This window comes from Vicugna pacos, chromosome 27, assembly GCF_048564905.1.
Source record: "Vicugna pacos chromosome 27, VicPac4, whole genome shotgun sequence".
NCBI lineage: Eukaryota > Metazoa > Chordata > Mammalia > Artiodactyla > Camelidae > Vicugna > Vicugna pacos.
Genome location: NC_133013.1, coordinates 22,195,726 through 22,216,019, shown reverse-complemented (window position 1 = coordinate 22,216,019; position 20,294 = coordinate 22,195,726). Strand labels below are relative to the sequence as shown.

Here is a 20,294-nt window from a genome sequence, read left to right as displayed (position 1 = left end):
CTTTGGGGAGCTTATTAAAATGGTTTTTAAAAGTTCAGAAATACAGTTTCTCGATTGGTGGCAGAATGTAGAAATGGTGAGAAGGAAAGGAGGCAGGCACTAGGGCCGCCTAGGGGAAGTACGGTCAGGCACTGAACACCCCTGTTTTCTACAACCTTTTAACCCCAACTGGGACGCACAGAGAGAATATTAACGCTTCTTTTCAGCCTCCCCTCATTGCAGCACCAGCATGGTCAAGGACAGAGCATCATCACCTGCCCTCACCACCTGTACCTGAGATGTCGCCAAGATCCTTGGCTTGGAATGTGGCTTGATCCAAGGCTCTGGAACGGGATCTAGCTGGACACAATGGGTCTCCTGCAATGCTCATCACTCTCCACCCACAGGTCCCCTTCCACAAGCTCTAGGTCAGCCCTGGTGCAGGCTGTTCCCACTGCCCAGAGGAGGGTCAGCAAATTACAGGCCACAGGCTAAATCCAACTCATCATATATTTTGTAAATAAAGTTTCACTGGGACCCAGCCATGCTCATTCATTTACATCAGTGGTTCTCAACTTGGGGCGTGGGGAGTGTTGCTCCACTCTCCATCCCCCTGGGGACATTTTGGGTTGTCACAACTGAGAGAAACTACAGGCATCCCATAGGCAGAGGTTAGGGATGCAGCAGAACATCCACCTGCACAGGATAGCTCCCACAACAAAAAATTAGGCAGCCCAAAATGTCAATAGTGCTGGGGTTGAGAATGCCTCTACGTATTGTTTATGGCTGCTTCTGAACTATGAGAGGGTTGAGGAGATGTGGCAGAGACTGTATGACCCACAAAGCCTAAAATATTTTCCCTCTGGGCTTTGTATGGGTGTGTGTGCATGCGTGTTTGTTGGGGGAGAGAGAGAGAGATTTAAGGAATTGGATGTGATTATGGAGGCTAGCAAATCCAAAATACGCAGGGTGTCCTGGCAGGTTGGAGACCCAGGGAAGAGCCTGTATTGCAGTTGAGGTCCAAAGGCTATCTGCTGAGGAATTCCTTCTTGTTTGGCGGAGGTCAGTCTTTGTGCTAGTTAGGCCTTCACCTGATTGGGCGAGACCCACCCACATTATCCAGGGTAATCTGCTTTTACTCAAAGTACTTAAAGGTCTACATCTGAATACGCAAAGCAATTCAAATGTTAATCCCATCCCAAAACATCTTCCCAGAAATGTCTAGAATAATGTCTGACCAAATATCTGAGTACCATGGCCTAGCCAAGCTGACATGTAAAATTAACCATCGTAGGCTTTCGCAGGAAAAGCGTGTAGAACTCTACCCTAGAGTAACCCTGGGGAGCCACGCTTCACCAGAGTGTGCTGGCTTGGGCCCAGGAGGGAATTTTAGAGGAGTCATCACTTTATTTCACACAAGGTGGGCACGATCTAGGGTGTCAAGGAGAAAAACGGAGAGCCACCTGCGATGAGAAAGCTGTGGGCAGGCTTCTGTGGCTCCAGCCAAGTCTTCCAAGGGGAAAGTCCACCCTCACTGTTCTGACTTTCTAGATGGACACAATCCTCAGCTTAGAATGCTGTTTCATGTGCATTGTGTTCTTCTGCCCCTTGAAATGACCCTTTCAAGCACAGTCAGGGTAGGTAGTACTGTTTTACTGGGAAGCAAACTAAGGCCCAGGGGGCTGAGTCAACTTCCACCTGGGAAGTTGGAGTGAGAACAGTGGTCCCTAGTTCCTAGCTTGGTGTCCTTGGAGTCACAATTCACTGTAGGGTGACTAACTGTCCCAGTTTTTCTGGGCCTGTGGGATTTCCTAGGGTGCGGGGCTTTAAGTGCTACACCTGGGGATGTCCCTGGCAAGCAGAAATGAACTGGGCATCCCTACCCCTCAGGGACGTCTGAACTCAGTCACCCTAGCACTGAACAAAATCAGCCAACTAGGACCTAGGGCCACAAGTTAGGCACTTGTGCACTATGTAAAGTGACGGCCCTCTGGGGGAGATGGGGAGGAGCTCTGGGACCCAGCTGCAAGACAGGCACCAGGGCTGCGCCCTCCTGGCTAGCAAACGCCACTGCTTGCCAGTCGGGGTCTTTATTTCTAAAATGGTGACCTTTGGGCACACCTAACTGTATTATTTTTTTTAATTAAAAAGATTATGCTTTCTTCTAGATCAGAATAATACTCATTCATAATAGTAAACACAGCAATAATTCAGAAGAGGAAGAAAAATGTTTAACATCCAAATCTCCACTGATTTCCAGTTTTCCCTAGATTTTTTCCATGTATAGAGTTTTTGTTTACTTTCACTAACCAGTGATCATACTATGCAGTTTTATTAGTTTTTTCCTTTTCTTAACCTTTTGGTTTTTTTAAAAAAATAAAATTATTTTCAGGTCACAAAACTCAAGGCCATTGGTGAAAATGTGAAAAATGCATGAAAAAGAAAGCTGATAGTAAAAGTTATCCACAATCCCATTACTCACAACTCAGAGAAGACTATTAACATTTCCCATCTATTTTCTTAGGTATGCATATGCACATATATCTAAACGTAAATACATATAACTTATACATGTTTATACACAGTTTAGTTTTTAATATAAACCATATATTCATTACAAAATATTCAAACACTTCAGAAGTAAGTTTCCTCTTACCACTCAAACCAATCCTTTGTAGATAATAAATTCTATTTTCAATTTGGTATCTATCTTTTCAGGCATTTATTTATACATACACATGTGTCTATGTTTTTAACATAAATATGACCTTAATGTAGTACTGTTCTGTGACTTGCCTTTTTCACTTAATATATTACTGAAATATTTTCATATTCAATTTTCTCTCTTGCTTTATTCACTTAACTTTCACAAGTAGCTTACAGACTCTTTGTAAACTGAAATATTCACCTGAATGGACATAGGTATTGAAACTCGCTTTGGCATTTCTTTGTTGTTGCTGTTGTTACTCCTGATTTTAATTTTTTTTAATTATACAAGAAATATGTAAGTATATTCAAATAATAAAAACTTCAAAGTATAGAGAACAAAAAAGAGCAAAATCTCAGACTGTCCAGCAATAGCCCCTAGTGACAGTCTTTCCTCTGTACTGACATACACGTACGTATTTACTTAACTGGAATCACACTGCACCTACTGTTCTGCAACTTGCTTTTGCCACACACGTAGATATCAGCAGGGCCTTCCCCAGCCTACTCAATGCCTTTGCCCTTCGCCGGATTTTAAAAAGGCAGTCTTTCCTCAAAATATTTTTGCTAGTATATTACTGCACGGTCTGATCAGCGCTGCCAAGGGTGTGCTCCAGAGCACGCAGGCAGCAGCCTGGTCGAGCATCTACGGAAACTGCACTCTCACCCACATATACCCTGACCTCCCCGGACGCCAGGGTCCTTGGGCCTCCAAAGGGTGCACGCTCCACCTCCAGATAAGGGATGTGTGTCACATTCAGACTTGCGCAGGAGGCAGGAATTGGGGTAGTAGGTGAACAAGAAGAGACTTCAGTGGGCTCCCTTGCGTTGTGGACAACCTGGAGATGAACTTGATTAAATTCCACAGCTACGTAGAGATCCATGGGAGGGCTGAATCGAAATTTAGTTAGATGTTCCCTTACTGACGGATGTTTAGCTGGTTTTCTCTCTCTCTCTGCCTGTCTAGCTAGCTGTCTGTTTGTTGTTATTATAAACAATGACATTAGACACTTCCTTATTCACACTTTTTAGTGTACATCTGTGGTTTCAACTACTAAAAGTGCAATTACTGGGACAGAGGTAGGTGCGTGTTAAATTTCGAAAACTCTTGCATTCTGGAATTTTTGAGCCCCACGCTGAATGACTGCAAGTCCTTGTTTCCTCGATTCCTTTGCAGCTTATGTATTATTAAAGCAAAAAACTTCCTAATTTTGGAGGCAAGACATGGTACCCCACTTTTGTCTTACTTTGCATTTCTTTGCTTCCTGGTTAGATTGAACCTGTTTATAACTTTGCTGGCCAATTCCTTTCAGTTGCTTGCTAATTGTCTGTGTGTGTCCTCACTCATTTATCTTTTGCAAAAGGCTACCTAATTTTAGCCATGACTGGATTAGATAACTAATTAGATAACGTTAATAATCACTGTTTGCTGAGTACTTTTGTGCCAGACACTGTTCTAATAAGCGCTCTGCATAAACTGTCTTTCACTTAATCAACCTAATGAAGAAAATATTATGTTCACTTTAAAGATAAGGAATTGAAGCTCAGAGAACTTAAACAACTTGCCCCCGCTTGCTCACCGGGTAAGTGAAGGAGCCACCGCTTGAGCCCAGCACTGAGTGTCTAGTGTTCTAACCACTGAGGGTCTTTTGTAACTTTAATATCTTGTGACGCGCTGACTGAGTCACTCATTTGACAAACACATACTGAGGGCCCACGAGGGGGCAAGCACACATCCACCTGGTATCCAGGCATCGGTGAGGTTGCCAGGTGCTTCAACACCCAGAGTGCTGAGTGAAGGCTGTGCTTTGGCTGATAAGGGATAAAGGGAAAGAGCTGTTATGGGAACAGCTGAATGGAAAAGCCACGATGACAGGAGCTGCGGCCTTTGGTAGAACATCACTAAGCTCCTGTGACCCAGCAGGACTAGAACCGAGGATAAATAACCCAACCTCACATTCCTTCCTCCCTCCCATCTCCTGCCAGTGTTTCCGGGACCAAGCACAACCGAAGGCCCCAGGACAAGGATGCTCACAGAGGCAGTGAGCCTCTCAGGACACAGAGCAGGGGGGAAGATATGAAACAAAAATGTATCCAGAGAGGCAAATGAGAATATAAAAAAAAACTTTTTTAAGTAAAAAAAGAAAGAAAGAAAATATCCAGTATCCTGTCTTCTGCACAGCAGCAGTGAGTTCCCAACAAGGGCTGAGCATCCATTTGTCTTGCTTATTACAACAGGACACACGTTAGCGGTGGCCAGGAATGGGGTCTGCTGGGCCAAGGCCCAATCAAAGCAGGTCACCGGTGCATGCAATTCACTGGAGAGGAAGCAGGTTCTGAGGGGTGTCTGATGGGTTACTCAGAGCTGTCTTTCTTTAAATAAAATTTTTATTTTAGAATAGTTTTTAGATTTGGAAAAAGTTACGAAGATAGTACAGAGCACCCAGATTCCCCAACTATCAACCACTCACGGTACATTTGTCACAAGTGATGAACCAATACTGGTACATTATTATTAACTGAAGGTCATACTTCATTCTGATTTCCTTAGTTTTCACTTAAGGTCCTTTATCTGTTCCAAGATCCCACCCAGGATACCACACTGCATTTCGTTGTCATGTGTCCTTTGGCTCTTCTAGACAGTTTCTCAGACTAAGTTGGGCTAAAAGAAGTAAAATTCTGAAAATACAACTGAGAGGAGTGTCGTGAGAAGAAACAAAGGCAACATGGAAATCAATGTGGGATCTCCATACAGAAGCGACACAGCTCCGAGGTAAAGTCACCATCATGAAGATGTCTGCACATGAGGGATAATGAGAAAACACATTTCATGATGGGTGGGGTGGGGGGGAGAGGCGGAAGTGTCCTAGTGAAATTGTTAGGAAGAAAGTAATTAAGATAAGATAAAGTATTTAAATTAATTAGAAGCTGTAAAAAATAGAACTGATAAATAAATACCAGAAGGTACATTTTAAAACTGATGATAAAAAAGATAATCCTCTGAATTCTAGTCAAGGAGTGGGAGTAATTACAATTAGAATGCAGGAAAGGGGCACTCAGGTAGGTTTAGGAGAGCTCTGTCTACAGAGAATGCCTAGCTTGACTGTCACGATGTTGTCAGGATGTCCTGCCTGGGTGAGGCCAGCAGGATGTCCCCTGAGAGGCTTCATGGGGTGGCATTCCCTACCCTCATGTGGTTACATCAGGCCCTGAATCTTGCATCTTAGAATGTTGACTTTGTCATCTGCTCCATTTGTCATAGACTGACACACACTAGCCAAGTTCATAAGACTGATGCATAAATCCAAGCATCAATTTGCAAATTAAAAAATGAGAAATAGAGCTGAGGCTAAAAAAATAGCCCAATCATATTAACTCCCAACAAAGGAAGTCAGATAAATTGGGCACTGAATAATCAAAATAGCCTTGCAGAGAAGTGTAAACTGGATAAACATATCATCTTACAAGGATGGTCTTGCCAGCTAGACCAGCACAGATGAAATCCAGCAGGTGGAAGTATCCCCTGGAGAGTGCTGAGATGGGCATTGCCAATGACCGCATCTCCCCTTTGTCTCTGCTTCTATGGTGACTGACTCTCCCCAGCTTCTAATTGACACATGCTTGTTTCAGATGCAGTAGCGCGCTGAAAAAGGCTACATTAACAATGGAAGGCCTGAGGGCCACTCTCTTTAGCTATGAAGTTCGCGGACATAGGTCCATGGTCCACAGACAGGTCGTAGGGGGTATGGGAACTTCCTAAAACAAGAGTTTTCCTTATACATATTTTGTACAGTTTTCTAAGGAGAAAGTCCACAGCCTTTATCAGACCCTCGAAGAGGTCAGCAAGCTAAAAACAATGACTACAACCTTTAAACGTCTCTACTATAATCCTAGTGAATTGGGTTTGCAGTTTAATTCCTAGCAGACAATTTTACATCCTAGTGCTTGGAGGCAGCTCACACTAGCCCCGGCATACTCACAGTACAAGCATACAAGCATATGCTAACAAATTGGAAAATCTCAATGCAATAGACCATCTTCTATAAAAATCATATTGTCAAAATTGATCAAACATGGAGTGAAAAACCTGCCTCCGTCGGTAAGTCAAGCAGAGACTGAGAAGGTTATCAGAAATAATACTGAAAACCAATCTCACATATGAAAATATGTATTGGGGAGACTATAAGCATCCAGAGAACATGGGAAATGACAAACACACTTACTTTTGGCACTGTCTTTATGGAACTGTCCATGGAGCAAGGCAATGGGTGTTCCTGTATCTGATCATCTTAACACAGGTGGAACTTGGGACCTGGAGAAGAGAGAGGAAGGACTCGGTCCAGGGAGGGACTTCAGTCTTCCAGGCCTCCTTGTTGCTGGTAGTGAGGGAGTGTTTGAATATCAGCCCTGCCACTGAGCAGAGCTCAGCTCTTTGCTCCTCTGCTCATTTGCTGGAGAGGGAAGCAAACACGGGAGAGACTGCCAGGGACACGGACGGCTGGGGCACCGGAACCAGTAACAACCAAACGAATAACAGAGACTCTTACGCTGATTTGGTTGATGTTCTGGTTTTCTCTCTTTGAGCGTAAGTATCTTTGGCCTGAGTAAGTCCCCTGGAATTACCATGGAAGGGAGGATAAGGGAGAAGAGCCTTTACCATAGGTAGATTGAGAGTTTATAAATCATTTAATGTAAGCCCCTTTGATACTACTGATATATTGGGTTATATTAAATAGATATAGATTATAAAATATAAAATAGAATATTAGCAGATGTAATTAAACCACATGATGAAGTAAAACTCACCATGCTATGAGAAATAATATAAGAAAAATTCAATATAAGTAAATCTATTAATACAATACTTCATGGATCAAATATGAAAGTGATCTTATAAATGATCTTCACAGATTGGGAAAAGTCAGTCATACAATTCAATAGCCATTTCTAATAAAAACTAAATATAAAAATAGAAGTTACTTCCTTAGCATCGTTTTCTGAAAAAGGTGTTTATGCCAAATAAATCAGCATTTGCCAGAAACTAGTCTGGAGTATCAAATGCTGTCAATATTATTAATATCCTTAGAAAATTCTGGCTACAGCAGTAAGACATGAAACATAGAAAATATAAAAACTGGAAAGAGGAGAGAGAATGTACTATTAACAACAAAAATCCCAATCAACTGAAAAATTATTAAAAACCACTTTAAAAGATCAATTAATTGGTTAGGTATAAAATAGATATACAGAATTAAATATCATTATAATATTATCAATGACCAGTTTGAAAGTATAAGAAAAAAATAAAATTTCATCCACAGTATCTACAAAACATAAGTGAACTATTAAAGAGAAATACTATGATCATGTGCATTTTTCTTTAATATTTCACTACATTACATAAAATTAAGGAAACAAACTATATTGAGGCTTTTTTAAGTTAAATGAAAGAAAAACAAAAAACCCTAGAAAATGTTGTGATGGGCTGTCCAAATTCTGTGAAGACTAACATTTCTCTCCTTGCTCCCCCAAATTATTTTAGGCATATGCAATCCTAATTAAAATCTTGGCAGGATATTTCTTGGAAACTGACAAAATTATTCTAATGTTAACCTGGAGGCATAAACAGATCAGAATTTCAAATAAAATTCAGAAGAAAAAGGGCAAAAGATGATGGAAAGACAAGCTCCAGCAGATACTAACACTTATTATAAAGCCATGTGATTAAAATATTATGAGTCTCCAATAAAAACAAACACACTGCTGAAGCAGAATCACAAGACTAGTAGAAAAGCCTAGATCTAGAATCTATTATGTACAAAAAGTTAATATATGATAAAGGAGGCCTCAAAGAAAACCATGGGGAAGGTTAGGATTGATAAATTTGTTAGGCTAATTGGTTAGAGATTTGGAAAAGGACCAATTTACATCCTTATCTCATATTCATAAGGGAAAAAATCAAACTTTAAAAAAACAACTTTCTAGTTTATCAGAGAGGAGGCAAACATTGAGTAATAAATATCAACTTAACATGGTGTTATTGCAGAAGGAGGAATAGAGTGTGTGAAAATGTGTAAGAGAGATGTCCTAATTTTGCCTATAAAAGTCAAGAACGCTCTATCCAAGGAGCAGGCCTTTACGTTGGGTTTTGAGGGATGAGTAGAAGTTTGGTAGGGAGAGACAGAGTATATACACAAGGGTAAGGTCATGAAAAAGGCTGGCAACTGAATGTAATAAAAGCTAGGAGATAGGCAGAAGCATATTCATGGATTGACAGAGCTGCTTGCCTGCGTATCTTCTTCAAGTGCAGTACCCTTTCAACAATTTTAAGACACTATCTTAACATGATGGTGGTTTAGACCAGTGATTTTTAAAGTGTAAGCCATGGGCCCCTGGGGTCCCTGAAACCTTTTGAGGGAGGTCTGCAAGGTCAAAACTATTTTTATTATCGCAGTCATTATTCACCTTTTCCACTATTACTTTCTCATGAGTGTATAATGGAGTTTTCCAGAAGCTACATGATGTATGACACAGCAACAGATAGAATGCTGAAACAAATATGAGAATCAAGCTGTCTTCTGTTAGGCCAAACATTAAGGACATGTGCAAAAATATAACACACTGCCACTGCCAGTTTTCTTACTGACATTCTCCTGAAAAAATAATTATTTTTCATTTACAAAATGTTCTTTAAGTTAACATGTAATAGGTTTGTTACTGCTATTTTAAATGAATTAATAAATATTTTTAAATGTCTAGTATTTAATTTCAAATACAGTAAATATTGATAGCTACAACCTACATAAATAAAAGTTCTCTGGGGTCCTCGATAATTCTTGAGTATAATGGGGTCCTGAGACCAACAGGTGAGAACCTTTGGTTTAGACTCTGATAGGAAGTCATTAGAAGAACACAAATCTGTAACAAACTTTTCTAAGGGTACTTCCTTCCCCACCAACCAGAGCCTCAGATTCTGCTCTGGCCCCACCCTTTCCTGGCCAGTCCCCACCTTAGGTTAGAAGTCTCCAGGCCCTTGGTGACAGTACTGAAAAGGTAGGTTGGTGGATAGATTAACATGGCCACAAATTCTTGGCAAGCTCCTTGTTGTATTTCTCTACACTGTGGATCTGGGTCAAGGACGGGGAGGTGAAATTCTCACTCACTCCCGATGGGAATGTAAAATGGTATATGGCCCCTTTGAAAAACAATCTAGCAGTTTCTCAAATGGTTAGAGTCACCACAATTCCACCCCTAGGTATGTACTCAAGAGAAATGAAAACACATGTCCTGACAAAAACTTGTATACAACTGATCCGAGTACAACCGCTCATAATAGGCAAAAAGTGCAAACAACTCAAATATCCATGAAGTGATGAACGAATAAATAAAATGCCGCATAGCCATATAATAAAACATGATTCAGCAACAAAAGAAATGAAATATTGACACAACAAGGGTGAACTCTGAAAACATGCTCAGTGAAAGAAGCCAGTCACAAAAGACCATGGACTGTATTTCATTTTTATGAAATGTCTAAAATAGTCAAATCTATAGGGACACAAAATAGATCAGTGGTTGCCTAGGGTTGGTTGGGGAGTGGTTGAGGGAAAAAGGGAGTGACTACTAATGCGTATAGGGTTTCTTTTGGGGGTGATTATAGTGATATTAGCCAACTCTGTGAATATACTAAAAATACTGAATTACATCCTTCAAATGGGTGAATTGTATGGTATGTGTATTAAATCTCAACAAAGCTGTTTAAAAAAAATTTTTTAAAAAGGAAAAGGATGAGATTCTAGCTTTAATAACTGGAAACATGGTGTCACCATTAGCCAAAATTGGAACTACAGGAGGCAAGACTGTTTGGGGGAAGAAAATGAGCCTTAGACATATTGAATGCCTCTGATGAGCAGACACCGGATATCGTGGTCTGCACCACAAGGAAGGACTGGAAATAATAATACAAATTATCATTTACCGAGCATCTATTATGTGCCTGTGCTATAAAGTATTGCTTCTGTTCACACTGCCAATAAGCAGTGTTATACAAACACACCAGTGAGAGAGCGGCCTTTATCTCCCTTCTTGCTGTATCCCAGTACTTAACAACACAGGCAGGCAAAAAGTCAGTATGCAACGTTCACTGGATGAATACAAACTTAGTAGCTTTTAATCCACATAACAACCCTTTGAGGTAGGTTTTTGCCCCATTTTACATGATCTTAAGACCATGAAGCTAATAAATGGCAGTGGTCTGTGAATTCTAAATCATCATGCAATGCTGTAATCTCTCAGTACAGACTTGGAACAAAGAGAAGCAAATGAGTCCACATAAGCCCAATTTCTGCAAATTCATAACAAACATACATGAATACCCCACTGCATCAGGTGGGTTAGTACAATGATAAGCTGGGCAAGAATCTGAATGAAAAGAAATGTACGCTAAAATCCTTATGAATACACATCCTTGCCAGTTCATGAAACTCTTTCACATATATTATCGCATTAACCACCACACCCTCAACTTAAAACTCTAATAAGGAAGGCATCATTGCCACTCCCATCACACTTCTGCTCTCCATGTAAACCATACCCTCCAAGGTGACTTCCATGTCGCTGAATGCAACAGTCACTTCTCAGTCCTCAGGATACTTGAAGTATCAGCAGCCTTTGACACTCCCCCCTTGACACGCCTTTTCCCTTGGCTCCTACCACACCAGATTGTTTCCTCCTTCCTGGTGTGCTCTGTGGCTCCAGTACTTCGCCAGGAACTCTCAATGTCAGCCCTCAGGGCTCAGTCCTTGGTCTTCTTTGTACTCACTTCCTGATCAGTCTCATGGCTTTAAGTACTATTTACATGATAATGACTCCCAAACTTGCATCTCCCTCACACCTGTGCCCGCCCACCCACCCCCGAATTCCAGCATACATCCAACTGCCACCTGGTATCTCCGCTGCGATGTGTACTAACCTACAACGCAATGCATGCAAAAACATCTCCTGATGTCCCTCCTGCTCCTCCTTTCAGTTGCACAAGCCAAAAAACCTGGATGTTATCTTGACTCCTCTCTTTCCCACCCGAAATCCCACCTATCAGGATATTCTGTTGGCTCTACCTTCAAAATATACCCAGAATCTGACCACCTCTCACTGCTTCCATTGTTGTCACCTGGTCCAAGTCACCTTTATCTCCCACGTGGCTGCAGACAGTACTCTTCTAATAGGTGTTCCTGCTTCTACCCTTTTTGCCCTTTTAGTCTACTTTCAACACCACAGCCAGAGGATCCTTCAAAATCTAAACCAGATCATGTTACATTTCTGCTCAAAAACATACTCTGGCTCCTTCTTTTACTCACAGTAAAAGCCAATGGCCCCCAAGGCCCTACGTGTGCAGGCCCTCCCTACCTCCCTAACTTCGTCTCCTAGTCTCTCCAGCTCACCTGGCTCCAGGAACACTAATTTCCTTGCCGTCCCTGTCTTGGGGTCCATGCTCTAACAGTTCTCTCAGTCTGGAATGCTCTTCTCCCAGTTATTCATGACTGCACCTTACCTCTTAAGTCTACTCAAACCTCACCTTCTCAGGGAAGCCTACCTTGACTACCCTGTTTAACACTGCAGACTACCCTCCCCCATGCTCTATTTTTTTCTTCAGTCTATACCACTTACCATCGTCTAACTCACAACATAAATACTTATTGTTTTTTATTTGTATCTCTCCCATTAGACTGAAAAATCTATAAAGGTAGTGAACTTTGTTTTGTTTGCCGATTGTTCCCAAACTTATAAAAAACGGAGACCCAGGGAGGTTATGGGTGTTGCTCCATGGCACTGGGCAATGTGTCAGAGAAGGGATTTGAACCCTGGTCAAAATCCTAAATTCTTTCTGTACAGCTCTCCTACACTGTGACTCGAAAGCAGTGAACAGCTGAAAGTACCCCAGGTGGCCCAGGCTGCAAAATTATTCCCAGTAACAGAAGAATTCACCACACCATTATGATTTATCATTTCCTTCCCTTCTTAAAGTTCTTGTTCTATAATGGCTTCCCATTTCCCACTGAGTAAAGTCAACTACTCAATTTGGCCTTGAAGACCTGTAATAATTGACCCTAAATCTAGTCTCCATTATCAGGGATGATGTCCTTGGGCAAAATCCTCTTTTGCTGGGTTAGCCCATTGTTTTTAAGCATGTTTTTAAAAATTAAATTTGAATCCCTTTTAAAATCACATTTTGAATACCTTTAGGCCCCAGGCAAGGACCCTCCGCTGTCCCCTTAGGCTTAACTTCACAGGACATGCCTTACTTTGCCCCCTCCAAAGCATGTCTGTCATCTCACAGCACTTCACATTCTGTTCTTCACACCCCTCACGGCATCTCCAGCCTCTTTAGGAGAGCAGGAAAATGCTTCTTTCGGTTCCCAGCAGGCTGGGCGGTATGCACTCTTCTGTGCCAAAAGCCAATGCCACCTCCTCCTTGAAGACTTTCTTCTCCTCTGCAATTAAGCACTTCTTATCCCAAAGGCCTATTGCAAAATACCTAACCTTTACAGAGTCACGACAAAATCTCTCTCCCCCAAGAGAGACCCGACCTAGGGTAAGGATAGTGAGATACTCACTTCAAGTGTAAAATTTAAAGGAGCACCAAAATGCTCAGCAATCAAGGAAAATAACATTTTAACACTGTATTTTTTAAACATCGAAATTAATGTCAAAAACTCGTTAACAAAACATCAAATATAAAGATAGGATCCCCAAGTATAGGTCTGTCTCCTACCTGCCAGCCCTGTCCGAACCCCTCACTCACAATAGGACTGAAGGACCTCGAACATCTTGCTTGTGCGGCACGTGAGCCCCAAGGCTGAGAAACCGCGGAGGAGCCATCCGCCTCATCACACCATGCCCCAGCTCAGCAGCGCGGCCTCCACTCAGCTGGGAAGTGGACACGGCCTTTTGGAAAGGCTGGGAGCCGGGTGCTTTGGGGGCGTGTATGTCCTTGCATGTGTATGGCACACCTGTGCATGCGCGCTTCTAGTCTTAAGGTTTTTTCTTTCCAAGCCACGGGCTCAGGGCGGGGCAGAGTACGCCTTCGAATACACACCCAGACCTCGGACTTTGTGCTTGCAAAGATGGGGCGGTGGGGACGGGCAAGAGGTTGCACGTGGGAGAGCTCAGAATTCCTTCTTGCAAAATTGACAGGTGGAGTTCAACTCTTTCTGGCTCCTCAATCCGGTTAGAAACATGCCACTCCCTTCGAGGTACCCGAGGACCTGAAATTACTGCCCCAGACCCACATAACCTCCTCGGGACCCTTCGAATCGTTCTCCCGCCACTGTGGGAGGGAGAGAGAAGGCGGAGGGAGGGGCCCCCCAGAAAGGACATAGGAAGGGACAGTGGAGGCGGAGAGGGCGGAGGAGCGTCTCCCCTCGCTCCGCCCGCCTCTTCTCTGGGCCGCGGCCAATCGCCGTGCGCTCCGAGCCTCGGACCCGCCCCTCCCCGCCTGCTCCGGCCTGCGGCTCCGCCCGGGCCGGTAATAATTAGGCTGCGGGAGGAGGGGTGCCGCGTCAGCGCCCGGCGCCGGCCAATCCCAGAGCTCTCTCCCGCGGTCGCGTCACAGGCCGAACAACCAAACAGAAAAGTTTAATAAACAGCGGACGGAGGGGCCGGCGGCGGCGGCGGGGCCGGAGTGAGCAGGGGTTCGGCGGCCTCACCTGTCCCCATTCACCGGCGGCGACCGGCGGCGGCGGGCAGCGCGTCAGGCGGAGAGGGCCGCCGCCAGGTGAGGAGCGCGGCCCGTGGGCCCCGGGCGTCCGGCGCCAACCTTCTCCCTCCCGCTCCCTTCCCCCACCCGGCTGAGGCGAGGCGAGGCCCGCCCCCGGCCCCTCCCGGCGCTGGCGAGCCGGAAGCGGAGGGCGGCCGGCGGGCGCAGCAGGTGGTGGGCCCGCCGCCGGCCGCTGGTTCCCGGGCCCGGGCAGGGAGTTTGCTGAAGGGCGAGGGGCTTCCCTGCCCCGGGGCCAGGGGCGGGAGCTCGGCGGGCGCTCGCGGACCCGGGCTTCCCGTCGGTGGCGGGGGTGTTGGGTGGAGGCGCGCCGAGGTCGCGACCCCCACTCTCTGCGGGCCTCGGGGGCCGCCGCGCTCGCCGCTCTGACCGCATTCCGAGCAGTTGGCGGGTGGGGGTCGGAGGGACCCCGGGCCCCCTGGGGCGCGTCCCTGTCACCAGCCCTAGTCGAGTTCCCCGCACCGCGTCTCCGAGCCTGAGTCCTTTTTGGAATGTTTTTCACCTGTCGCGGTTTCAAAAGCCGGCGAGGGGTGACGGTCTAGCAAGTCAGACTGGGAGAGGGGATCGGGGGTTGGCCTCTTTTTCCTCTGCTCCTGTTTGGTACACTCAGGATTTCTGAAATTGCTCTTCCCTCAAACAGTATTTTTCTAATTGGCTTCTAGCTGCGTAAACAGCTACAGAAGAATATTGTATTTGAAATGATTTTAACTTTGTTTTGAAATTTTGTGCTAAACCACACGATGAGGACGCTGTGATGATACATCTTCACAATTACAAAGTTCAACAATGTGAAGAAGTTAAGGGCTTGGGGTTACCTGTAGACCGTTTGTATTTAAAGTTGTTTGGCGGTGAAATCTGGTTAGTTTTTAATGGTTTAATGATCTGAGAAAGAGGTTTAAATTCCTCCTTCAAATCAAATTCGGAATTTGATTTTTTAATGTAAAATACTATACACTTTTAAGGTTATGTAATAATTATGTTACCAATTTTAGGACACTTGAAGAGTTACTGATAGTCCTGGGCTTCAGAGGAAAATGTTCTCTTTCTACAGAATATGCTCATTTAAGTTTCCCAAACAGGTTGTCTTTTTATGTTTTTTTTTCTTTTAACGTTTTAAAATATATTTAAACGAGGCAGGGATCACAAAAGTGTGCAGGAGGATTATTTAGGGGTTGATGGTTTATTATCTTGATTGTGGTGATCATTTCCTGTGTCAAAACTGATCACTTTTTACACTTAAATATGTGCATTTTGTTGTAGGTCAATTGTACTTCTATAAAGCTGTTTTTAAAAGTGTTCAAAATATACTTAGTACCACAGAAGTATGAATACACACAACACAAAATAAAGAGATAAAATGTAACTTAAAAATCCGAGATCCCTCCCCCCCCAAGTGCTGGAACATTACCAAAACTTGCATCTGTTTATATGAGTTTCTTATCTGTCCTATACCCCTGCCTCTCCTTACTGAGGTAATCATTTCAGTCTAGTGGATTTTGTTTACCATTCCTTATTTTTTTTAAGTTTCATCGCATACGTTTAAGTTCAGTGTTTTCAGTTTGCTTTTTCTTTTGAGCTTTATAAAAATAGTATGTGATTGTATTTCACTGGTTTTATTGCTGTACAGTATTGTATTAATCTTCCGTAACTCATGGGCCTTTAGATTATGTTTTTGATTTTGTTTGCTATCAACAACTGTGCGTTATGAACATTTCTGGTTTCCTGTCTCCTCGTGCAAGAGTTTCTCTAGAGTAAATAATGTAGATTGCATTGGAAAGTCTTTAGGTAGTCAGAAGTAAAGTAGATTGAAATACTAGAAATAAAATGAAAAACTTAGGTTCTCTTTTATGTTTTAATGGAAGATTCATAGCCACGGTGGTTAGTTGGTAGTTTTTGAACATTTGCATGAGAAACCAAGATTCCTGTTAATCTGTATATAATGAATCTTTTCCTTGGAAATCCCATGGTAAGAAGTCTGGCACTATTTGCTATTTCCTTTTTTAATGCCAAAAGTAAATATGGTAGGAAAAAACATTTGAACGGATGTAAAATAAATCACTCTGTGTTCCCCATCCCCTCTTTGTAATCTCTGGCAAGTTAATTAAAACTTCACTTGTGCCTTAGCATACTCATGTAAAAGAAACCTGTCCTAAATTTATCCTTTCAGTTATACAGACTTTAGTTAAGGGAAGCACCTATCAAGTGGCAGAGCCTTTAAGGAAAAGGATTAGGGCCAAAGTGTTACTCTGTGGAATTATGGTGAGTATGTCCTTTGGAACATTTTTGGAGAAAGATGTGTGATGAGTATCAGGATGTGTTAACCACACATTTAAGTACTTTTTATTTCCTTTAGCCTTAGATTTGGGAGTGCCCCAAGGTATGTTTCTAGAGTGATTCTGTTTTATTTATCATGCTAACAGCAATTCAAAGACAAAACAGGGAGCAGTATTAACTTCTTGACAATGGTGTGTGTGTGCGCGCGTGTGACATGAGTTTATATCTTGAATACATTGATTTATTTAAAGGCATGGGAGTAGAGACAGTTTGATTTTTTTTTTAAGCAGTATGCAGACAGATATCAGGATGCTTTGTATTGATAGGGCTATTTTGTACTGCTTTTTAAAACAAAAACAAAAAATGAAAGGCTCATTTTTATATTTTATTATAAGGGCATTTTACCCCCAAACTTTCAAAAAAGTTACAAAGAATAAATAATCATTAAATTTGGTAGATATACCCCCAGTCTTTCTGTTTGTGTGTATTCTTCATGTTGTAAACAATTAAAAGTTGAATTATAAACAAACCTAGGCTGCTTCTAGTATCCCAATTATATGTCTTAACACCTTTACTGCACATAAGATGGTAATAGTAGTCACCTAACTGGTATCTTTGCTTCAACATTCTGGCCCGTGCATTCTACTTGCTGTTCCTCTGCAGAGCAATCATTTAAATGTAAAAATTAGATTACCTTATTTCCAGACTTAAAACCCTCCAATGACTTTTCAGTACACAAATTAAAACATTTATTATGGCCTGTATACTCTAGACCAGCAATGTCCAATGGAAATAGAATAGGAACTACAAATGGGAGCCACGCAAGTAACTTAAAATTTTCTGATAGCTACATTTACAAAAAAAAAGAGAAAGAGGTAAAATATTTTTTAGCCCAAAATAATTATGATTCAGTAAGTAATCAGTATAAGAAATTATTAATGGGATATTTATTTTCCTTTTTTCAAACTGTCTTCACAATTCATTTTGTGTTTTCCACTTAAAGTACTTCTTAGGCTACAGATTGGTGCTGCTGTAGACTGTCAGGCCTGCCAACCTCATAGACTTATCTCCTGCCACTCTCCCCTGACTCATGCACCTCCAGCAATATTTGTCTTTGGGGGTTCATGAGCATGCCAAGCTGAGTTCTCTTTAAATTTGTTTTTCCTTCTGCCTGAAACACTCAATCATGTTTTGCTCAAATTTCATTCCTTCTGAAATGTCTTCTCAGACCATCTCCCCTGATGACTGTGTTACGCTTCTTCATTTCAGACAGACAGAACCTGTCTGTTCAGATGACAGACAGAACCTGTCATCTGAAATGATTTATTTGGTTATTGTCTGTATCCCCTGCTTGAATGTAAACTACTTGAGGGCAGGGATTTCCTCATATTTACTATTAGATCCTCATATATTAAAATATAATTTTTAAAAAGTACATACCATTTCATCTCATGAAAGTACTGTAACTTAACTAGTCACCTATTGTGTGTAACTTGTTTGTCCTTTTTTTCACTATTAAGTGTGGTGAAGACCATCTTAAGAGCTAAATTTTTTTTTTTTAAGTTGAAGTGTATAGGCAGTTTACAATGTGTCAACTTCTGGTGTATAGTATAATGTTTCAGTTATATATATACACATACATATATTCCTTTTCATATTCTTTTTCATTACAGGTTACTACAAGATACTGAATATAGTTCCCTGTGCTATACAGTAGAACCTTGTTTATCTGTTATATAGTAGTTAGTATCTGCAAATCTCAAACTCCCAATTTATCCCTTCCTATGATGTCTGTGAGTCTGTTTCTGTTTTGTAAATAAGTTTGTTTTTTTAGATTCCATAGATAAGTGATATCATATGGTATTTTTCTTCCTCTTTCTGGCTTATTTCACTTAGAATAACGATCTCCAGGTCCATCCATGTTGCTGCAAATGGCATTATTTTATTCATTTTATGGCTGAATAGTATTCCATTGAGTGTATGTTTATATACACCACAACCTTTATCCAGTCATCTGTCAATGAACATTTAGGTTGTTTCCATATCATTCCTATTGTAAATAGTGCTGCTGTGAACATTGGGGTGCATGTATTTAAGAGCTAATCTCTCTGTATTTCTCATTTCTTTAGGATTCAGTCTTAAAATTGCTTAGTCAAAGCATGTGAACATTTTTTGCCTGAATTTCATACCTTTATCATGTACTAAATACATATATATTTGGTTCTTCTTAGCTTTTATTCAATACCAGTGATTCTATATCAGTGCATATTGTTTTAGTAACTGAGAGTAATAATGTGTTTTCGTTTTGTTATTGTTGTCTTCCCTTCACTTTTTTCCCTGCAAGTTTTTGATTGTTGCTTCGTTAGTCTTCGAGTTTTTTAGTTGATTGCTTAGGATCTTCAGGTTGTTTTTGAAGTTTCAAATTCAAAAAAAAATTGTATCATTTCTATATTTAATGTTTTATGTTGTACAATAAAAATTTTTTAATGCCATTAAGTTTTTCTTTGAGCCTAGTTTTAGCTATTCCTTAAATTTTGACATGTAATATTTTTATTAAAATCTCTGCAGTTGCAGTTTTCATTCTTATCAACCACTGCTCCATACTAGTTGAACATTGTGCTAAGTTTTAAGGATACAAAAATGAATGATACAGGGTCTTTGCTCTCATGGAGTTTACAGTCTGTTGGAAGAGCTAGGGTATTAACAGACCAATGAGTAAAGATTTTTCAGATTTTGACAAGTGCTAGTAAAAAAAGAACAGTATGTGCTGATAGAGATTGAAAGGTGCTGGATGGATGTTCTGAGACTGTCATTCTGAGGATTTAACATTTAAAGTCAGTGATGATGCTAAGGTGTGTTTGGGTAGTTTCTTTAGCTTTTCCCCAGTCTGTCAGAAATTTTAAAAAACACACACACTGAATTTCTTCTGTAAAATTTTTTGTAAAAATTGCCTTGCAGACAGACTCAAACCGCCACCCCCATCCCGTCCCTCCCCTGTCTTCCAGTTGGATTACTGCCCCACAGCTTGTCCTGTGTAGAAAATGTGGAGCTGTGATTCTGAGTTCTGAGATCAAGAAAGTGCTGGGGGAAGTTTCCTAAGTGAAGAGAGCTGCTAGCACAAAGGGGGCAAAAAGTGCCTGGCTTGGTTTAGGATTTGACTGAAGATTGGGATGACTGGAGTTTACTGAGTGGGGAGAGTGGGACAAGGTTTACTGCAAGACTTATTTGGGGGACTTAACTATTTCCAGGTGGTAAGGCTGCTTTCTACTTTTCCGCCATCTTCCTATCCTGTTTATATTCTGTGATCCAAATCAGTCTCCGACAAATAACTTTGATTATTTTACTCCTTGGTATTTTCCTTCCTTATTTCTACTGTATTTTCTCTTTTCTCCCACTCAGAATCTTTGCATGTGCTGTTCCCTTTTGCTTAATTGTGATTTTTTTTTGATGGATTAACCCTTAATATTGGCAAAAGAAGTTAAGTTCTTATGTTGGCTTTATTTGCTCATTTCACATTGGATATTTCTTTATTTGTAAATACTTATAACAACTGCGATTCATT

General features: G+C 41.6%; 1 protein-coding gene across 3 annotated transcripts in view; it reads left to right on the top strand.

Annotated features, from left to right (window-relative positions):
* The first annotated feature begins 14,324 nt into the window (after positions 1–14,324).
* The window catches only part of ZFAND6 (zinc finger AN1-type containing 6), a 57,130-nt gene continuing 51,160 nt past the window's right edge, over positions 14,325–20,294 (top strand). The window contains exon 1 of one of the 3 annotated variants that reach the window (XM_072950909.1): positions 14,325–14,458. The gene's annotated coding sequence lies outside the window, so the exon portion shown is untranslated. The remainder of the gene's footprint in view (positions 14,459–20,294) is intronic. The other 2 variants (XM_072950908.1, XM_072950911.1) reach the window with 2 other exon arrangements.